At 39.4% G+C, this 21,363-nt stretch overlaps 1 protein-coding gene across 3 annotated transcripts in view; it reads right to left on the bottom strand.

The window, feature by feature from the left end:
• The window catches only part of LOC134744837 (liprin-alpha-1), a 226,811-nt gene that overhangs the window by 204,238 nt on the left and 1,210 nt on the right, over window positions 1-21,363 (bottom strand). The window lies entirely within an intron of this gene.

Below are 21,363 nucleotides of genomic sequence, written 5' to 3'. Positions count from 1 at the left end.
TTCAAACCCTGGCTCGTACCAACGAGTTTTTCGGAACTTATGTACGAAATATCATTTGATATTTACCAGTCGCTTTTCGGTGAAGGAAAACATCGTGAGGAAACCGGACTAATTCCAACAAGGCCTAGTTTCCCCTCTGGGTTGGAAGGTCAGATGGCAGTCGCTTTCGTAAAAACTAGTGCCTACGCCAATTCTTGAGATTAGTTGCCAAGCGGACCCCAGGCTTGGGAAGCCGTGGCAAAATGCCGGGACAACGCGAGGAAGATGATGAAGATGAAGGTTTACAAAATGTAAGTCAACTCTTAAAGTTTTATTTATTATTTAAGTATGGTAATGGTCGAGTGAGTTGTCGGTTTCAAACTTGTGTACCAGTTATCTTTAGTTCAGTTCAAGACATCTTTTTAATGATCATCCAATTTATACGAGTCAGTTGCCAGTAAATCTACTTGTTCACTCACCTGCAGAAATCATCTTGCAAAAATATCTCGCTGCTATAAATAAGATTGGATATTATTGTGCAAAATAGGTATTTATGATTACAGATTCTATTAAAAAAAATTGCGGAGTTATGTAATCATCGAAAAAAAAACACACACCCTTATTCATAAAAAAACCGGCCAAGAGCGAGTCGGACTCGCGTTCCAAGGGTTCCGTACATTACACAACTTTTAACAATGTATTTTTTTTATGTGAAACGTGAGTGAAACCCGTAGGGGTTGGATCAAAACTAAGTAATTAAGTCCGACTCACGCTTGACTGCACATTTCTAATAGGTTTTCCTGTCATCTATAGGTAAAGAACTATTTTGTGTATTTTTTTCAAAATTTTAGGCCCAGTAGTTTCAGAGATAAAGGGGGGAATGGTCATATTTTGGCTATTTTCTTAAATAACTTCTAAACTATTTATTCTAAAATTACAAAAAAATTATATTTAAGAGTCTCACAATTAGCTCTTTCATTTGATATATAACACGATATAGTTTAAAAAACTTTATTTTTTAATTTTCTCATTTACCCCCAAAAGTGGTCCCCATGTTTCAAATTCATTTGTTTACGTTACATGTCCGTCTTTGTGTCACAAACTTACATATGTGTACCAAATTTCAACTTAATTGGTCCAGTAGTTTCGGAGAAAATAAGCTGTGACAGACGGACAGACAGACGCACGAGTGATCCTATAAGTGTTCCGTTTTTTCCTTTTAAGGTACGGAACCCTAAAAATTGGCAAACCTCTATTATATACCGTGTCTAACACTGTCAAAATGATAGGGCAAAGGATTATCAACGATTTGAGTCATGGGTGTTTTCTATGTATTTAAGTATTTATATGTTATACCTATATATATCGTTGTCTGAGTACCCATAACACAAGCCTCCTTGGGCTTACCGTGGGACTTAGTCAATCTGTGTAAGAATGTCCTATAATATTTATTTATTTATTTATTAGATTTGACAGACGTTTATGAATAACGCCGTATTAATTTATTGCAACACACAAGATGAAAAATGGAATAACCGAAGCATTGTAAATCATAGCTTAATCCATATTTCTTGCGCTTCGTTGTGCAAGATATTTATAATTCCACATGATTAATCTTATAAGGCAAGGTAACATTCGAGATCAAACCGAGAATTTATTAGAACACACACAAGCTGAATAATATACCCCAGCAGAAACGATTCAAATCATAGCTAAATCCTATTAAGCTGCACGCACCTGTTGACTAATCCGCTAGAGGTAGAGATACGATACCGCAGCCAGATTAACGTGCGGTTTACTTGTTGAATATCATTTTAACTACCATACAGTATTCTGAACACTATTGCAAATAGACGCGGGAAAATGATTGGACACTTAATACGACACGACTACTTCTTTAAAACTATCCTGGAGGGGCGGATAGGAAGGAAGCGGGGTAGAGGAAAACCCAGACGCAGCTTTTTAGATCAAGTGAAAGAAAAAGTAGGGGTCGTGTCGTATCAAAAAGTCAAAGAGCTGGCGCGGGATAGGGAAAGCTGGAAGATACTCCACCGACAAGAGAATAACTCTTAAGTTAATGATGATGACAGAGGTTCTAGAGGTTACAGTAATTGTGTCAAATTATAGCTAAATCTTTCCAACGCACTGGGTTATCGATAACTGAAAAATTCATTTCAAGTGTTCAAAAATTTTCACTCCCCACAAAAATTTAGTATCGATTGTCAAATGCCAGCAAATAAACACACCGGATACACACGGAGAGGGAACACGGTGTTCATATTTTCATAATGATTTGTAACTTCAATGTCAAGAAAATAGCTAAAAGCCTTTAAGCACCCTTTAGCACGTTACTTTGAGCTACTTTAGGTGTTCTGTAGCCCATGATTGGCGCGAGAGTATCTCGCCGCGAGATAGACTACCCGTCTTTTACTAACTGTATGAATTAAAGAGGGACGGGTAGTCTATGTCGCGGCGAGATACTCTCGCGCCAATCATGTGCTAGCCCGGCTGTACGGATATGATCGTCATATTTTTATATTTTATCCCATGGCTACTTACGTGCCGTTGGAAAATTTTGAATATTGCGAAATTTCTATATGGATTAATTAATTTAGGAAACTTGTCAAATGGATGTGTAGTAAGGATAGTATATTTCCATTAATTCCAAAATAAAAGTTTCCTGAATTGTCCAAGAGCTTTTTTAACTTTTTGGAAAATTTTCACAACTTACATACTGATTTGTCAGGTCGAAATAGCCTTCCATACTCATACTCATACTTAAATACTCATACTCATTTATTGATAATATTCTTAAAATATTACTTGTCAACATGCTACTGTACACATTAACTAAGATATCAGGGGCCGCCTCAAAAACTTGTAGCTTGCAATACAAGTGGAAGTCCCTTTTTAAGAAAAGCTGTCAAAAAGTGACATCCGCTTGTATTACAAGTTACAAGCGTTTGAGAAACGGGCCCCAGACCGCAACCCGTCAACATGTACTTCAATGTCTAGACAGACTGTCAGGACTGGGCGTGCCGCGATCAATTGGGAAATTAACGACCGAGCAACGAGGTGACAGCTTCAGACCAAATGGTAGATAGACGTGTTCTCATTGCCGCAACAGTGAAACCAATATAATGTGAATTCATTGAAGATTTTAACAACTGTTAAAACCAAGGGCCTGACACTCTTTGGTGGAAAAAGATAGTCTTATTGCGATTCTTATATGAGGAAAGAGAAAATAGTGCCATGCTTTGATCTTATCACCGACCGGGTGGCATCATAGGTGGCGAAATATCGAAATTTATAAGAGTGAAAGAGAAAAAATTCTATGCTGCCAAAATTTAATATGAATATTCTTTCTCTTACCCCCGGTCGGTCGGTGGCGCGTCTTTAACTACTTGTATATACATGTATTTCTCAAATTCTGTATTTTATTTTTAATGTAGTGTGCAAATTAAATAAATAGTTTATTAATTTGTTTTATGCCTTGTATATACTATGTCTATGGATAAAACGGAGAACTTAGGGGCGTCCATTATTTATAGGTGCTTTTGAAGATTTTTGGTCCCCCTTTTGTATAATTTGCCTATGAGATTGTCACCAACTAATCGGAGAGTTCGAATGCTGGTTCTTTGGAGCGATCGACTCTTCCACGCAAGAAAAAATAATGCCGCTGGGATGGGATGGGAAAAACCACCACCAATATCACGAGAACGCAGCCGACTACACAGCTAGGTTATGTAATGAGAAGTTTATTCAACAAAAATCTAAAAAGAACCTTTTCTAATCTGTAGCTGATCTCAGTTTGTAAAATGTTTACCTGAGATATAAAGCTATAAGTCAGGCAACGAATGGTCAAAAAAAGCTATAGAGGGAAATGCTTGGAAAACAATTTTTGACTTCGTAACTTTGTTTGGTCCAACTAGATATGTTCACCTAACTAGTCCAAATAAAGTTACGGAGTCATAAATTGTGTTCCAAGCATTTCCCTCTATACCTTCTTATTGCTCGGCCTACTAAGGAAAAGATGAAATATGTCGCAAATAGGCAACATTTACTGACAATAACAGGGCGTGTACTACAAAAACGTTATAAACTAGTAACTAGGGCACAGCTGCTCACATCAATGGAAGAATCAGATTAAATAATAGTTACACATTATGGACCCAGCAACAACAACAACAACACCCCCCCAAGTAACAACTGTCAATAATACAGATCTTAATCGCAATCTAGCAAATCAGGTTTCTCTTTGGGTTACATAAGTGGGACTTCGGTAGTTTATTTTGTGGGGGTGCAATGTGGAATGGTGGAAGGGCATATACACTAATCTACCAATATTATTATCACTAAGGAAATGGTTACCCTCATCTGGCAGAATATTATTTGTCAGAAATACACTTCGCATAACACGTATCGCAGAAAACTTTTGTCGGATGATACTTTCGCATATTTATTCTTGCCATAATAATCATTTGGCAGAATTTTCTAAGTGGGTTAGGGTTAGGGTTTTCTGCCAAATAATATTATGCAAAAAAAATCTGCAAAGTAATATTATTCGAAAAGCAGTATGCGAAAGATAATTCTGCCAAACGACATTTCAGCTAAGTAACATTATGCAATACAAAAATGTGTCAAAAAACTTTCTGCAACACAATAGGGAACCCTAAGGAAATGTTTGTAGCAACCTAAACCATCTATTGTACAGCCAACTGTTAAAGTGCATACCCACTTTATGAATGAATTCCATTTACAAAGCACTTTTGCAGCTGGGTAATTATACATAGAGATGAGTTACACTAAACATATGGACTATATGCAGGAGGACTAGTTGAGACGACAAAATTTGAATTCAGTACCTAGCAAATCGTTATGACAGTTTAAAAAACGAAACTGATTTGACTAGTAGAAGAATATCCTGTTAAACACCTAAAATTCGTGCAAGAGGAATAGAAAACCGGCCAAGTGCGTGTAGAATTAAAAAAGTCTAATTAGAATTCACTTATAGAAAACTAGCCGAACGCGATGCATAAGCATATTTTAAGTTTCGGGGCCGCCGAAAGGTTCGGTAGTTTTTTGGCCGGAACCGAACATTCGGCTATAACGTGATTTTTATGACGAAACCTTACGAAACCAAAACCGAAACTTCGGTCGGATACTAAAAATAACGCTATCTGTTACTGTAACATCCGTTTCCGCTGACAACGCCATACGCTCTTAAGCTTCAACGATTTAAGGGGCGGGGAAATTGGCTCGTCCGAATGTCAAGGTCCGAGCTGTTAGGGCCGGCACTAAACTTGACCCAGTTCGGCCAAATAGCTTTACGTCTTTCTCTTTCACACAGTAACCAAAAGAGATGAAAGGGTCGTTAACTGTTGGTTACATAAATCATTTTGCGACGACAGATCTGATGATCAGTGGCAAACGCATATATGTTTTGGCACATTTGAACTGACAGCTTGAGATATATATATAGATATATACCGGCAACACACTTACAACCCCTCTGGTGTTGCAGGTGTTCATTAAGGCTATTCGTTCGTTTCGTTTGTCATAAGAAAAAACCTAAGATATATGTATATATGTATCTCAATATGACAGTTCAAATGTGTCAAAACATATATTATGCGTTTGCCACTGATCATCAGATCAGTCGTCGCAAAATGTCAAAAATGACATTGCCGACATTGGTTCTTAAAAAGAAAAGTGACTCATGTTTCGTTTCAGATTGAAAAAAAAAATGGTAATTTAGCGTTTTCCGAAAAATACTTTTTTTACTAGTTATAGTTTCGAAATACCGAACAGTATATTTTGTAGATTTTCATATGTATACGGGCTATATACTTTAATCAATATATCACAAACATTGATCGAACATATAATTCAATTTCAAATACACTTTGTAACTTAACAGTATAAGCAAATCCTTCGCCAGTGTCACTCACATGCGGAACATCAAAGCATGCAGCGGCAGCGCATTAAGCGAGCACACTTCTATTTATACGTTGCATTGTCCACTGATGCCGAATAGACCACCCACGACGCTTACAGTCAACTTCTGTATTACAATTACAAACTATACATACATACATACATATAATAACGCCTATTTCCCGGAGGGGTAGGCAGAGACCACGGATTTCCACTTGCTACGATCCTGACATACGTCTTTCGCTTCCTTCAGTTTCATAACATTCCTCATACACGCTCGCCGGTTTAGGGTGCTCTTGACCTGGCCTTTCTTCAGGACAAACTATGTATACATTTAACCCTTTATTATGTAATGTTTGTCAGAAACAACACATTGCATTTTTCCTAGCTTCAACTCACTAATTTGGATATTTTCGCACTTTAATAGCATAGTCAGTAGACCAACCACGACGGTTACAGTCAGCTTCTGCGCACTTGACTCAACTGGTGGTTTTGGGACACATTATATAACTATTTGACAGTTCATAACTGTTAAACAGCATATAAATACCGTAATAAGCTTCACCAGCGCTTGCTTCAAAGCACCTTCTAAGCCAGTATTTAGCAGAGTTGGCCCTGTTTCATTACGTTACACACACAGTACACACCTTTATTTAGTAATCGACGACTCAACTTCGCCTCGGCCGACAATTACATGTGATCTAAAGCATATTTACTGACCGAGGTGTGTATACCTACTATTTTTTGTCCGACGGAGCCGGAAAGCGGCAACTAAGGCAACTTCGTTTAGCGCAGCGGGCCGAAAGTTTAGATACATTTTTGCCGCATCGACCGCAATCATTCAGTTTTAGATTACACATTCTTCACATAGCAAATACGTTGCATTATCTATTGATACCGTTTATACCAGCCACGATGGTAAAAACAGTCAGCTTCTATGTTACAAGACACTTCGTGGCACTTTAATCTTATTTTATGTTTTCTTTTATATTATGTAATGTCTTGTTTGTTTGTGCTTACGAATAAAACCTTATTCTATTCTATTCTAAGACGAGTATCCCTTTTATTCGAGCGAGCGCACGGACTTGAATGCTCAGGTTTAACAAGCGTAAAGAGACCCCGTGATCCTGAATATTACCTGTTAATTTTTAGGGTTCCGTACCCAAAGGGTAAAAACGGGACCCTATTACTAAAACTCCGCTGTCCGTCTGTCTGTTTGTCACCAGGCTGTATCTCATGAACCGTGATAGTTGAAATTTTCACAGATGATGTATTTCTGTTGCCGCTATAACAACAAATACTAAAAAGTACGGAACCCTCGGTGCGCGAGTCCGACTCGCACTTGGCCGGTTCTTTTTGTATGAAATGATATTTGCAGTTAGTTGTATTTTATAATTGTTTGTTTTTTTTTTACTTGTATGTAAATTCCACGCTGAGGTGTAAAAGTGCCCTTGTGGTGTTACGCTAACATATTCAGCGTAACAGCCGCGTCCGGGCAAATTCTCTCTCAGCGGGCTTAGCACGGTAGTATTTTTATCGCCTGTCACCGTGCCTGTCACGTTTTAACAAGTATGTAAGTGCGAAAGTGACAGGCATAGTGACAGGTGATAAAAATGGAACCATGCTGAGACCGCAGCTTGGATGGGTGAACGTTAGTACGGTATTATGGTGCAGCAGAATTTCCCGCTCAAATTCAAGTAGATGAGTCGTAAACACGCTGCAAAATAAAGTTATATTTACTGTACCTGTTGTTAAGTATACCTATACTTGCAGAAGCCATGTTTGTTTTGGTATTTATCAAACTTGTTCTTAACTTTAGGAAGCCAAAAGAGTAATTGAGAATATATTTATTTATGATACAAATATACTGGGCAAGCTTACAGCCTGAAGGCAGTCAGGTGGTAAGGATCTGTCGCGTTAGATAAAAGTAGATTTTTATTTTACAAGAGTCAATATTTTAGCCAAGAGCTCTGACAACCATTCGAATTTCGATAATCATAAAAAATCTAACTTTTACATTAAAAAAATATCTAATCTATAAAGATGATCTATTTAATACAATAATATGGCACATGTCATATCTGTGTACGTGTTCTTAACGATGATGATGATATTTTGACCACCTTATGCACTTCGATATGTGTATCTGATTAGCGACTGTAACAAAAACTTTGTATTTATCCACACTCGCATAGCGGTTGTCTGGAGTAATTTGCAGTATTCAAATAAGTTGTGAATCCTTAAACCCATTTAGACTGAAACTTCGCAAACGGCTGTCTTGATTTCTCCTTACCGTTACGGCTTACGACACATTATAACTTTATAGTAAACTAGCTTTTGCCCGCGACTTCGTCTGCGTGGACTTAGTATCCCCAGCTAGAGTAAGAATAGCGCCTGGAGAAAATCTTATAGCAATTATTCAATTTGAGCATATTATGCACACAAATTAGCAGACACTTCATTAATTATCTCAATATATTCCACCCCGGTTTTTACTTTCTTAAGGGATGATTTTCGGGATAAAAACTATCCTATGTTCTTCTCAGGGACTCAACCTATCTCTATGCCAAATTTTATCTAAATCGATTCAGCGGTTTAAGCGTGAAGAGGGAACACACAGACAGACAGACAACAGACTTTCGCATTTATAATATTAGTATGGATATGGATTGGGTAAGAATGGACGTCTGAGCTTGGTTAATTATTTTAATAAATATAAATCTCGTCTAGGCATAGTGTTGGTAAATACTCGTCTTTGGGACCCTGAACTTTATAACTAGATTTAATGCCATCTCCTACCATCTCTTGCTTAGGCTACCTAATCTACATTTTTTAGGGTTCCGTACCCAAAGGGTAAAAACGGGACCCTATTACTAAGACTCCGCTGTCCGTCTGTCTGTCACCAGGCTGTATCTCATGAACCGTGATAGCTAGACAGTTGAAATTTTCACAGATGATGTATTTCTGTTGCCGCTATAACAACAAATACTAAAAACAGAATAATATAAATATTTAAATGAGGCTCCCATACAAGAAACGTGATTTTTTTGCTGTTTTTTCCGTAATGGTACGGAACCCTTCGTGCGCGAGTCCGACTCGCACTTGGCCGGTTTTTAACTTTAATGGCGTTATTTAGAAACTTCTGTCAAATGTAACAAACAGTTAGTAATCGTTTGTCTCTGTCTCTGCCTTTCACATTGACAATTCTGTTTGTTAGACAAAGACAAAATTTAACACAGGTTTGTAAGAAGTTGCTAAGTTTTATGAATAATGGGGTCTATCTCACTCATTAATCATCCAGACTGTTAAGTAATCAATAACCTAGCCGCATACAATCAAAATTACGCAATGCAAACTGGTACATTTTAGATTTTAGAATAACCCCACTATAAAAAAAAGAGATAAATTAATAGGTTTAATAATAATATAAAATATTGCATTTATTAACAGTAGAAAAAACATATTTTGAAAGCGTATAAGTAGATAATTATGTACGTAAATACCTCGTTCGCTAACTAGACCCACTATTTACTTTAACTACCTACACTTGAAGCGTTTAAGCGTATCGAATATCGATTGCGACATTCCGACCGCACAATTTCACACATTTATATATTGAATCATCTAATTCTATAATATCCGAAGAACACAACACCGTCCATACTGTTCACTGACAATTCTCAAACCTTGCTGCATCGTCCATATTACTAGTTAAAACTGTTAAGGGGCCCACTGACTATCAGTCCGCCGGACGATATCGGCCTGTCAGTTAGAACAAAAATTTGACAGTTCCGAAAAACTGACAGGCCGATATCGTCCGGCGGACTGATAGTCAGTGGGCCCCTTTAGGGTAGGGCGTCTGCAAGCTGGCGCGGTTGGACGGAGCGGGTGAGCGGATTAAGGCCGTTCCCTGAGCCAGAAGGCGAAAAATCTCCTTATATGATCATATTTTTCTAAGAGACGTTGATATTCATAGACGTGGAAAAAATATATGTAGTTCTTGATTATATTATCTTTAATAACACAGCTTCCGATACACGAATTATGACACTTCGCTCGATACAATTAATTCCCAAAGTAACCTCTAACTCGAAATTTTAATCAAACTTTACTCGGTTAAGAGCCCGTAGTCGATTTGAAAACGCGCGAAGATACGACTTTTACACAGTAACCGAACGCAGGCCGCTGCTTGAAATAACGCGACCGCCTAAACAATATTGATACTTTCACAACATTATGCGTCACTTTATAACTTTAATTAGGTTAAAATAAAACTTTCGGTAAATTTGATATAATCGTTTATTACTCTTAACAATTTACCTATGTATTCATATAATACATACAAATTATATAGCATGATGATAATGATTTGCACTAAGGCAATATCTTATATATATATAATCATCTTACTCGCGTTATCCCAGCCTTTTTGCCACGGCTCATGGAAGTCTGCTGGGGTCCGCTTGGCAACTAATCCCAAGAATTGGCGTAGGCACTAGTTTTTACGAAAGCGACTGCGATCTGACTTTCCAACGTTCCAACCCAGAGGGGAAACTAGCCTTTTGTTGAAATTTGGTATACAGATAGTTTGAATCCCGGGGAAGGACAGAATACTTTTTATTCAAGAACTCACCCTTTAAGGGGGTGGAAATTTGTATGGGGAATCAATAAACGCTGAACCGATTAAGATGAAATGAGGTATGGACATAGTTTGAGTCCTGGGGAAGGACATAGGATAGGTTTTACCCCAGAAACGGTGGGCAGGGGGGGGGGGGGGTAATGGAAATTTGTATGGGATCCAATAAAACCGATTTGGATGGAATTTGATATTATGGAGATAGTCTTAATCGTTGGGAAGGGTGATAATAATTTTTATTTCCAAAGTCATCCTCTTCTCTTCTCCACTCTTCTAACACTCGCTCAACGTGTGGTTGGTTGTACGATGAATACTGCTCAAGACCTGGAACACCTGGAGTGCTTCTGGGTGCAAAGGGTCAGGGGTAACACTCGCTCAACGTGCCGCTGGTAGAGTATGATGGGGAAAACTCAAGACCTGGAACACCTGAAGTGCTGCTGGGTGCAAAGGGTCAGGAGTAACACTCGCTCAACATGCCGCTGGTAGTGTGTAGTGTACGATGGATACAGCTCAAGACCTGGAACACCTGGAATGCTTCTGGGTGCAAAGAGTCAGGGGTAACACTCGCTCAACGTGCTGCTGGTAGTGTATGATAGGGAAAGCTCCAGACGTGGAACACCTGGAGTGCTGCTGGGTACAAAGGGTCAGGGGTAACGGGTAACACTCGCTCAACGTGCCGCTGGTAGTGTATGATGGGGAAAGCTCCAGATCTGAAACACCTGGAGTGCTGCTGAGTGCAAAGGGTCAAGGGCAAAGGGTGGGTAACACTCGCTCAACGTGTTGTGGGTAGTGTATGACGGAGACAGCTCAAAACCTGGAACACCTGGAGTGCTGCTGGACGCATCGGATCAGGGGTAAAACTCTTTTAATCTGAAGTTGGTAGAGTATGCTGTAGGCAGGTTAAGTTCTTCAAGACCTGGAACACCTGGAGGGCTGCCAGATGAAGCAGGCACCTGACCAGAGCTACCACACGTTTAACATGCAGTAGGTACTGGGGGTTAAAAGGGGGTGGAAGTTCTGATAACAATAAATGAACCTGAGTTCCACTAGGTACAGCCAGGGTTCAGCATCAGCTCTATCTTGGGTACTGCTCTCCCAAGTGTTCATCAAGACGTGTCGGAGGACCAAAACAGCGTGTGCCTATGTTGCACGAAACCTGAGTTCCACTAGGTACAGCCAGGGTTCAGCATCAGCTCCATCTTGGGTACTGCTCTCCTAATTGCTCATCAAGACGTGTCGAATAACCAAAACAGCGTGTGCCTATGTTGCACGAAACCTGATTTCCACTAGGTACAGCCAGGGTTCAGCATCAGCTCCATCTTGGGTACTGCTCTCCTAATTGCTCATCAAGACGTGTCGGAACACCAAAACAGCGTGTGCCTATGTTGCACCAAACCTGCGTTCCACTAGGTACAGCCAGGGTTCAGCATCAGCTCCATCTTGGGTACTGCTCTCCTAATTGCTCATCAAGACGTGTCGAATAACCAAAACAGCGTGTGCCTATGTTGCACGAAACCTGATTTCCACTAGGTACAGCCAGGGTTCAGCATCAGCTCCATCTTGGGTACTGCTCTCCTAATTGCTCATCAAGACGTGTCGGAAGACCAAAACAGCGTGTGCCTATGTTGCACCAAACCTGCGTTCCACTAGGTACAGCCAGGGTTCAGCATCAGCTCCATCTTGGGTACTGCTCTCCTAATTGCTCATCAAGACGTGTCGAATAACCAAAACAGCGTGTGCCTATGTTGCACGAAACCTGATTTCCACTAGGTACAGCCAGGGTTCAGCATCAGCTCCATCTTGGGTACTGCTCTCCTAATTGCTCATCAAGACGTGTCGGAAGACCAAAACAGCGTGTACCTATGTTGCACCAAACCTGCGTTCCATTAGGTACAGCCAGGGTTCAGCATCAGGTCTATCTTGGGTACTGCTCTCCCAAGTGCTCATCAAGACGTGTCGGAAGACCAAAACAGCGTGTGCCTATGTTGCACGAAACCTGATTTCCACTAGGTACAGCCAGGGTTCAGCATCAGCTCCATCTTGGGTACTGCTCTCCTAATTGCTCATCAAGACAGACCAAAACAGCGTTTGCCTATGTTGCACTAAACCTGCGTTCCACTAGGTACAGCCAGGGTTCAGCATCAGCTCAGCTCTATGTATACTAAAACCTTCTCTAGAATGTAACAAACACTTTTCTAAAAACCGCATCAAGATCGGTTTAGCCAAATGCGAGATAATCGCGAACAAACATACATACATATACGTACAAACATACGGGTCAAACTGAGAACCTCCTTTTTTTTGAAGGCGTAATAAACAAGTAATTACAACCCAAGGATTAAAGTTTCTGGTCGCAGTTTACACGCACACAGTACAGCCAAACACGCAAACAAATATAACTTTTTACACGGCGAGCGACGCACACAATGATAAATAACTTCGTCGTCGTCGATGCAACGTGCGGAGCCGATCAACAAACGTCCTGCCTCTACCAGCTCCCGCGCGGGACTGAGGCCGCGAGCGCGTGTCACCGATGTTATGCCAGAAAAAGGGGAAGTTTTTAAAAAATCGTCAGAAAATAAAAGTTGCAATTTAAATAAAATGAAGTACAGCAACAGTTTAAGTAAACATTGCAGATTATTTGAGTATGCAATCTACGTCGAAAATAAGTAGATTTTCGGAGAAATTGTCACTTGTTTTGAGGTCATTTCTGGAGAAAATTGAATTCGTTTAACTTTCATTTCCTCGAACTCTAAGTCATATAACAACAATGTAATCTGATAAACCTAGAGTACAGAATATGTGTTATACAAATTTACCATTTTTAGCAGTCCAAACTTTACGAAATTTACAAATAAGAGCATCAAAGTCAGTGCTTTACACGCGTTTACCTAAACGTCCATCAGAAAAAAATTCATTACTAATTTAGTAAGCCTTTTTTCAAAAAAATGATCTGATAAACCTAGAGATAAGAAGTCGTGCTAATAGAAACCAGTACTTGTTATTTCAATTAGGTAACAAAAGGTGTACAATTTCACAGAAGAAATCTATCAACTTTACATTTTTGCGACTAAAATCGTAACCGGGCTCTTAAAGTGACACTATAAACCAAAAAAAAAACCGGCCAAGTGCGAGTCCGACTCGCCCTCCGAGGGTTCCGTACTTTTTAGTATTTGTTGTTATAGCGGCAACAGAAATACATCATCTGTGAAAATTTCAACTCTCTAGCTATCACGGTTTATTAGATACAGCCTGGTGACAGACAGACGGACAGCGGAGCCTTAGTAATAGGGTCCCGTTTTTACCCTTTGGGTACGGAACCCTAAAAAAAGAAGAAAAAACAATCTTAACTTAAATAGTAATTTGACAGCTTTCGAATTTCGATAATGTAGGGCAACGTTTTTAAAATAAATAAAAATCGACAAAATTCGACGCGATCATCAGTTTGAAAGTTGCACGCCACCACTTTCACACAGCAGCCCGCAAAACTAATAATTAAACACTATCATTAAAGATACAAAAGGTGCTCCCTGAATAGTATCTAGATATTTTCAAAGTGTAACCAAAGTTTGTTCATTCGTCCATTCAAAATGTCGATCCTAATACAGTCGACAAATCAACCCGACGCTAAACTGACTCGCATTCCTTTGGGCGAAACCCTAAGAACCCTTTTCAATCTGTCAAGAGTTTGAAGACAACGATAATCGCGGGCCCGCGCCAGTTCTTCGAGCCTACGATGTTGGCTCTGGTCGTAGTGAAAGCGGAAAAGTAAGCCAACACCAAGTAAACAGTAGGTAAAGTTTAATTATTATAGTCGTAACTCGTGGGATGGAGTTGCTTACAATATAGGTAAACAGTCTTTGACGTGAAAATACAAAATAGATATAGAAATATTTAGGATTTAGGACTCGACCCAGTTTCTTAGCTTGAGTTCTTTAAAACTTGTTAGAGATTTGACTCTTCTTCAGAGCCTCGAGTTTTCTAGAGAAAATGAGAGAGAGGACTCAGAGGACTAAAGAGTTACTTAATACATACGTACAATAGTCATAACTATAGTTATTCTAACTTAACGTAACTAATGGCTCTGTGAGCTGTAGACGGCGCGATAAGCTTCATAAGAACCTTAAAAAATGTATAAATAAAAAATACTTATTTCCTTATCACAGCGAACCCTCAATGGTCTTAAGTGCCATAGACCCTACTGGCACTTAAGTTTTTAATGACAATTTCCACCATTTTAAACACTTTCCAAAAAACGAAATGACAGAGAAATTATATCTAACTACCGAACCTGCTCACAAAATTTCACGAGAATCGGTTGAAAAATGCGACCTGCAGAGGAGAAAAGCCGGATGTTCGAAATATTTTTTTCCCAAGCTGAAACAGAGATCTTTGCCTACGCTCAATCAATAAAACTAGAAGTTCATTATTCATAGTTTCTCGCATAGTTTCAATTGCACTTCCATACGATCTCAGTTCAACACGAAGACGTTTCAAAGACGGTCTCTTTCTGTTTAACCTACTTAAATTGTTTGACTACATGCTGTTTCGCAGCGGGAAGATTGCAGCTTCAGATTATAGCTTTTGGACCGCAAGCAAAAACTATTCATGTCAAGCGTGAGAGGGGTATTTCCTTCAAATTAAAGTATGACAGGCTATTATAGCTACCATGGAAAACGGGGTACGATTTTCCGATATTTCGGCACAGTTCTACATGTCATCTAGTCAGAGTAACTAACCTGCTGCGAGTTTTAAATTGTGGCTTACCCACACAGCGTTGCGATCTTTTTACCGTCTTTTGCACGGAATCGCAGCTTTCTATATATCATATTATTATGTTTCATGTTACCTAGAAATCGCAAACGACAGGTGTATTTTCGCTACCATGTACAGTCAAGGACGACCTGCTGGACGTCGACTTAAGTACCGCTATTCCTAAGTACCGCTGGAGAGACCAAGTCGAGAAAGATCTACGCGCCCTGCAAGCAGAAAACTGGGAGATCGCACAAAACAGGGCGTGTTGGCGCCAACTCGTATCGGAGGCCAAGACTCACTTCGGGTCGCTGAGCCAGCAGAGTTAGTTTAGTTAGTTAGTTATGTACAGTCAAGGAATTCAAATTTTGTGACATTAGTAGGTACCTTGTCACAGTGAAAATCAATAAGAAAGTCGCTTAGGATTTTCTATTATTATCACTGTGCCTAAGTACGCTGAGGTCGCGAGGTGGCAGAGTTGCGACGCGCACGCGGTGACTGCACGGTTCGTATAAGGCGGTTCACACGCCGATGCGGTTTCCGCAGTGCAAGCAAGGCATGAATAATGCTGTCAGAAAATCTAGTGTGATATCCGCCTTACCTCAACATATTCTCATGGTAGACAAATCCGTTATCTACAATTCTATTGGCCCGTCGCCAACACTGAACAATATAAACACTGCTGAGATGCCCGTAATGTCCAATTTTGCTGACTCTACGGTCGTATGAGTATTGTGTATGAGTTGCTGTGTAAGTGTGTATGCTGATTTCACACGGGTAAAGATGAGCTTTTATCGCCGACTGTAGTTTTATTCAGAATCAGTTGTCTTATGGGTCATTCTACTTGTTATCAAGGCGATTCTAACGACACCTCTAATATGAGGTGGTTCGATGTAGATTTTACCTGACATGTAACTTGGCGTTTTATGCATTTACAGGGTTAATAAAGTATTTGTGCTATCGATAAAGCATTTTAGTACAAGATGATACAAATAGTATTAAATCGATTATGTAGATAGTGACGGCCAATGTGGCCAAACATATGTATAAGTTTGTGCCATCCACGGAGACGCGCCATACTTTTCTTCCCATTGGGGAAGGCGCATGGCACACTGCATCCGATTCGCGCGACGTGCGAGCGGGATGACGCTGTAATACGCGCATAACGATGTCTCGCTCAAACATCGGAGCGACGTGCGAATCAGATGCAGTGTGCCAAGCGCCTAAAGGTTGCACACTTGTGCTTTAAGCGATTAGGAAAAAGAGTGGGACGCGTCTTCGTGGATGGCACAAACTATATCAATACACATACATATTTCTGTTTAAGATGGTAAAAAGGGTGTTATGTTACGTCATATTTGGTTTCCTTGACCGGCACTATCTATTTGATGCCGACTGAACAATCGTTGTTTGTTGATCGATCCACCCTTGTACAAAATGATACACGTTTTTCCGTAGTTTCGAAGGTGTTATGTCAAATATTTATATAGGAAAATGTTGGCATAGCGCCAGGCGCATTATTGTTGCAAAGAAAACGAGTTACGACGAGGCGATTTGATAAAAAAATGATTTCTGAATATTTAATCACTGCATAGTATAAAACAAAGTCGCTTTCCGCTGTCTGTATGCCTGTCCCTATGTATGCTTAGATCTTTAAAACTGGGCAACGGATTTTGATGCGGTTTGTTTTTAATAGATAGAGTGATTCAAAAGGAAGGTTTATATGTATAATATGTAAAGGTTTTGTGTTTAGTTGAAGTACCCGTGCGAAGCCGGGGCGGGTCGCTAGTATATTATATTACGTGACTTATTAAGGCTAATACACGCGGACGCAAAGACTCATTTAGTTAGCGCGAGATTTTGCGAGTTTACTTACGTTGAAAATTTGATCAATCGGTTGAATCAGACGATAATATTATATCGGCAACTCGCATGTGAGTTACGAGTATCGCAATGCGGCTTCGGTTTCCTGCGTTCCTGCAGATGCCGGTTGTAATGTAAGAGATTATATAACAGACGTCCCATTGCTTGCGTTGCATGCCCTACATCGATAATATGTGGAATTTTGAAGGCACGACTGCGGGTCTTTCTAGTTAGAAGCTCCCAAAACTTAAGAGTTATTAGACTGAAAACAACATTTGCGGCTCTTTGAGATGTACAAAACTGGCGATTTCTTCTGCCTTTGGCTCTTCTTCCTAAAAGTTTGCTGACTCCTGTCCTACGCATCTTATTATACGCACGCAAGCGACGTGACAATTGCCATAAAATCCCATATACCGGCGTGTACAGTACACGTGTATTACTCTTCTGATGTGTTTAACAGCAACATTCTTTAATTGACCATTGGGGCACCTTATTACTTTGCAGTAAGGTTTACTATTAGTTATCAGTGTGAACGATAGTATTGAGTTAGTTAAGTAACAAAATACACACGTCAGGTGTCAATAAAGCTCATGATAGTTCGAGATACAAGCTGATAACAGAGTAACCCTAATGGGGTCTTCACTTCATTGACCTCAAACGAAATGATAACGCGACCTTGGTCGATAACGCTTCGCTAAAACTATAAATAGTCGTTAAAACTAAAACTATTAGTCGCTATAACTAATATAAATAGTTATTAATAGGCAGACGAAAGGAGTGCCTGGCGTCCGTTGGCTCGTCGGGTGAACGACATTCGGAAGACTGCGGGTCAATTCTGGATGAGATTGGCTCGGGACCGGGATAAGTGGCGTACTTGAAGAGAGGACTTTAATTACACATTATAATGATTTCAGAATGAATTAGCCAGGAAATGGCTACCTAATTACATCATGTCAATGAAAGGGGACGTTGATGAGTCTTTAGCACCCTGCGGGTAATATAGGTATATATAAAATCATATATATATTACTGTGAATGTATGTTAGGCTTAGAACGCAATTGCGGTTTTTCAAAAGCGGTTCCGCAACCGCAAAAAACATTCTTTATAATAACGCACTTAAAAGACTGAAACCGCAAGAAATTAATCGCAGTGCGTTCTTAGCCTTACATGTTACATTAACGCATAGGCAGCCTAGGAACAAACTTGTATGACGGTGAACGCACATGTGCGTTGGGGGCAGTGAATGTGTTAAATTACAGTATTATACCTAATACTGACATCTTACTGTGGCCCTTGGTCGATTTGTATGTATCCAAATACAAATAACATTTAAATATTTATTTTGAAATATGGGACAAGTGCGAGTCGGACTCGCGCACGAAGGGTTCCGTACCATTACGCATAACAATTACGTTTGTTGTATGGGAGCCCCACTTAAATATTTACTTTATTCTGTTTTTAGTATTTGTTGTTATAGCGGCAACAGAAATACATCATCTGTGAAAATATCAACTGTCTAGCAATCACGGTTCATGAGATACAGCCTGGTGACAGACGGACGGACAGCGGAGTCTTAAGAATAGGGTCCCGTTTTTTCCCTTTGGGTACGAAACCCCAAGAATTACCTGAAAAATAAAAGTAGACAAAAATATATTGCGTTTTGTTCCACACATTTAGATTTCTCTGATTTTGCCCTTTTAGAAAGTCTACTTATTTGTAAATTAATAAGGCAATTTCATTGTTTCTTAAATAATATTGTATCACTAACAATGCAGAATCTAACCTAGCACATATTGCATGGAACGTAATTGACCTACTGAGGTGGTAAATGTGCTCAATTCAATGACAGTGCATCACTATTATGTCATACATTCTCAATTAGCAATACACTAACCAATGTTAGACCTTAACACGTTGCAACAAGGCTCGTTGTCATTTCACAGTATGGAGGATGGTAAATCCTCATACTAGTAACACACTAAGCATTGGTAGATCTTAACTCTTTGCGGTAAGGCTTATGATTGATCAACTGTGGTCACAATGGTATGTGGGTGTTTCATAAGACTATTAAACTGAGGTAACACTCTTAGGTTTTTATGATTAAGCCCTCAGAGGTATTTAATCTACAGGAAAAAACCTATTACATGTAGTAGTTTCGAGAACAATATTTTTTTTAATTTGTCATAATAATAATATACCTTGGTTATGCTGTATTATACAGGGCGGCTAAGAAATAAGTGCAACGCCAGGGAGGTTTTGGGATTATATTGAGCAACTTTTACTATGGGGCAAACCACGAAATCGCGAAAAATATTTACCCTCCCATAGAAAATGGACCAGCCAAAATGTACGAAACAGCCAAATTTTTATTCGCAATTTCGGGGTTGGTCCCATAGTAAAAGTTGCTCAGTATAATCCCAAAACCTCCCTGGCAACACGAATGCACTTATTTTTTAGCCACCGTGTACATAGAGCAGAAATAATCATTCTTGAAAAAAAAAAGCAAAAAGATGAGGAAAAATTCCGTCAAGATTCTTATCATACACAGACAAGAGGTTAAACCGCTTCTAATAAAAACATAGTCAGGTAAATGTTTGTACACTGTTTTACTTTAGACTTAAAGTCTTTACCCATCACGGAACAATGGTGTTCCAGACAATGTAAAATCTAAATAAAGTAAAGTTTTATTTATTAAAATTACAGTAAATACATTTTTATACAACAATAAGTTACTATTACTCTGAACCATACTACCATAGAAACTAATAATAACATTTCAGCCGTACAAATCGTCCCACGACCCCCCCTATGCAAAGGTGTCCATCACGCTCGCCGCGTTGCCACGTTGAACCACGATGGACAATCTTTGCATCAGGAAGGACCCAGAGCGAGGATCCAAACCTATCTGCCGCATGCGTCTCCCCAGTTCCCCGAAAAAGGCCTTGGCCTCAGCACACCAGCATTTAAAATTATCATTATACTTAATCTTATCTATGTAGCCATCATTTACACTACAACAAAAGATAAGATAGTGTACATTGTAGAATCACCCACATGCTCTAGTTTCACTAACCCATTAATGTATGTTATGTTATTGCCAGTGAACTTGTTGATCATCAATTATAACATGTTATGCACCATTATGTAACTCATTGATTGATAGTATTGATTGGTAGTAGGATTGCTTGTTTTATGTTTTGTTAGTAAATAATGAGGAATGTTTATTTACAAAAGTAGTAAAGAAGCATTGCAATAATTAGTATTAGTACTTTTTTTTTGACGAGACCTAGATTTCTCTATCTTGGTTGGAAGGTCAATTGATAGTTTTTATAAAACACTAGGTTCTACCCGCAATTTTGCCTGGGTGGGGTGATGATGATGATGATTGATAAAAACTATCTCCTTGAAGAGGTAACAGACAGACAGTTGTGCATTAATAATATTAGTAGGGGTAGTGTCTAAGTCTCGTATATGACTATCTGCTGTAGAGGATTCTGGTTATTTTTGATAAAATAATTTTAACCTTTCAAGTCGCAGAGAACTGGCTCCCGGACAATTACGTCAATTAAATTTAAAATTTGATTCATTTAAATAAAATCGTAGTTCCAACAACTCAAGGGTTATGAAGCGTTAACCAAAAGGTATTGACATAAGACAAGTGGTAGACAACCAACAGGAATGGACCAACCAGTGGGTTGATATATTTAATTATGCATGTACAGTTCCGAGGTTCCAAATTGTAAAAATATGCATGCATACAACTTACTCATAAATGTGTCATAGTTTGTAATTCGCTGACATAAGAATCGACCTGGTATGTCTTTAAACAATGTCATCTTGCTTTGTGTGGTAAGCACAGCACAGCGGCTGTCATAGAGCAGAGCCCAACTGGGGAAGTACCTCCACCTTACAGAAAACCACAGCCAAATAACACTAGACCCTACTCATGGTGTTGTGTTCCTGCCGGTGAGTAAGGTTGCCAGATCTCAACGAGGGTGCGGGGTGTTAGGGTCGGCAACGAGCATGTAACTCCTCCGGAGTTGCTGGCGCACATAGGCTACGGAGACAGCTTAACATCACTCGGGCCGTATGCTTGTTTGCCACCGACGTAGTATAAAAAAATAAGAGTTATGGGACATATTTTTGAGTATGCTGAGTGCACCCATATTACACTTGACTGTACATCACTGTTTGA

This window comes from Cydia strobilella, chromosome 10, assembly GCF_947568885.1.
Source record: "Cydia strobilella chromosome 10, ilCydStro3.1, whole genome shotgun sequence".
NCBI lineage: Eukaryota > Metazoa > Arthropoda > Insecta > Lepidoptera > Tortricidae > Cydia > Cydia strobilella.
The sequence above is the reverse complement of the archived record's forward strand: the minus strand, read 5'-3'. Positions and strand labels throughout refer to the sequence as shown.